We start from the raw sequence: 1,674 nt of genomic DNA, 5'->3' as shown, positions 1-1,674 counted from the left end.
TTTCGTAATAAAAGTGCTTTTGCAGGCCTCATGGCTTCCAGGATTCTCTGAGATGAGAAGAAACATCGGAATTCATTCAAAGAAACAGTCTATTGCTTGTCATCGTACCCAGATATTATCCAAAATTGATATCAGATCACTTTCATCTCTGTGTTTCAGCACAGATCCAGGATGTGTTAGCTTAGCACAAAGACTGGAAGCAGGGGGAAACTGCTAGCCTAGCTCAAATGATGGCAAGAGGATTTCCCAAAACATGGTGCAGTTTCTTTAAGAATTTTATCTCAGCACTTGAATCTGGCAGTTACCTTCCTTGAAATGTCATTTTAATCAGGTACATTGATTATTGATTGATTTCCAGGCTCCTTCTATCTGAAACTAGGATTATTGGATAAAGAACAAAGGCCATGTTGGAGTTGTCTGTCTGTCTGTTGTTGTTTTACCTTTTGCTCTCCATTTAACTGACTAACATGACAGATTATAACACTGACGTTTCCCCTTGTACATCAGAGGAATTCACCAAGGCCCGCCTCTCGCAGTACTACCCCTGTCAATCTTTACGTTACAGTGATATAGGCGGGAGATTAACCGACAGTCGGTCCTTGACTTCATACAGTGGTAGTCAAAAGCAGATTCATATTTCTAGTCGTTTATCAGTTATAGCGAGTAGCTAATTACGTTAGCTCCAGGAAATGGTTGAAAACGCAGTTTCCACCGAACATTTTAATGCTAAAACGTCTTGTTTAAAACAAGAACCCTGTAAAAACGTCTTAAATATGCACTTGCTGGCTACACACATGGCATCATGCTAACAGACTGAGGCTAAAGCTAACAGGTCCCTGGCTAAAACTCAGCGTTCTCACCAGTTTATCCATGTAGAAGACGTGGAAATAAACCAACAGCATTGTTCTTCGAGCGCCGTGTAGCACAGCTAGTCCTCGTGTTATGAGTATGAAGAAGAAAAAATGTTAGATGAGACTCTTATTTCAGTCTAACATTCAAACGTTCAAGACACAGGTTCGATTTATTGTTCGTATATTTAAACAGTATGCTTCACCTTTAACGTTACAAGAGAAAAGGCTTTTGGGATGAAGACTCACGGATGTGTTTGGTAAATATAACGCTATCTTGGATAATGACAGTGGGGAAGTATTACACAGTGGATATAATGCTAACGCTTGCAGCTTACGATCAGACTGAACACGTTTAATCCATCCTTACACTTTTACTCCTACATGTTTTTAGTTTTGGAGGGTAAAAAAGAAACCAGCACCCCAGGTGAGGCGGTTAGCGAGCGGCCGGTTGGAAGGCTTTTGGTTTTCAAATTGAGAGTTGGGTTTCATATAAAATCCCAGTCCTTAAAGGCCGAATGAAGAGGATTTGTTGAGATTTGTAAACACAGCAGCTCCTCCTCCTCCTCCTCGTAGCTTCCTCTTCGATGCTGCTTACGATCTGACACCTGGTCACCTGATCGCTACGTCTTAATAGAGCCCCGCCCACACACCCTGCGCTGTTATTGGCTGGGGGCTACACGCCTTAATACTTAATACTGTTAATACTGTTTTTTAGAAAGATCCTACTCTTCTGCCTGGAAGTTTACTCCACCTGTCACATGACTCTTCTGCCTGGACGTTTACTCCACCTGTCACATGACTCTGCTGCTGACTGGAAGTTTAC

Source organism: Enoplosus armatus, chromosome 12 (genome assembly GCF_043641665.1).
Source record: "Enoplosus armatus isolate fEnoArm2 chromosome 12, fEnoArm2.hap1, whole genome shotgun sequence".
NCBI classification, from domain to species: domain Eukaryota; kingdom Metazoa; phylum Chordata; class Actinopteri; order Centrarchiformes; family Enoplosidae; genus Enoplosus; species Enoplosus armatus.
The sequence above is the reverse complement of the archived record's forward strand: the minus strand, read 5'-3'. Positions refer to the sequence as shown.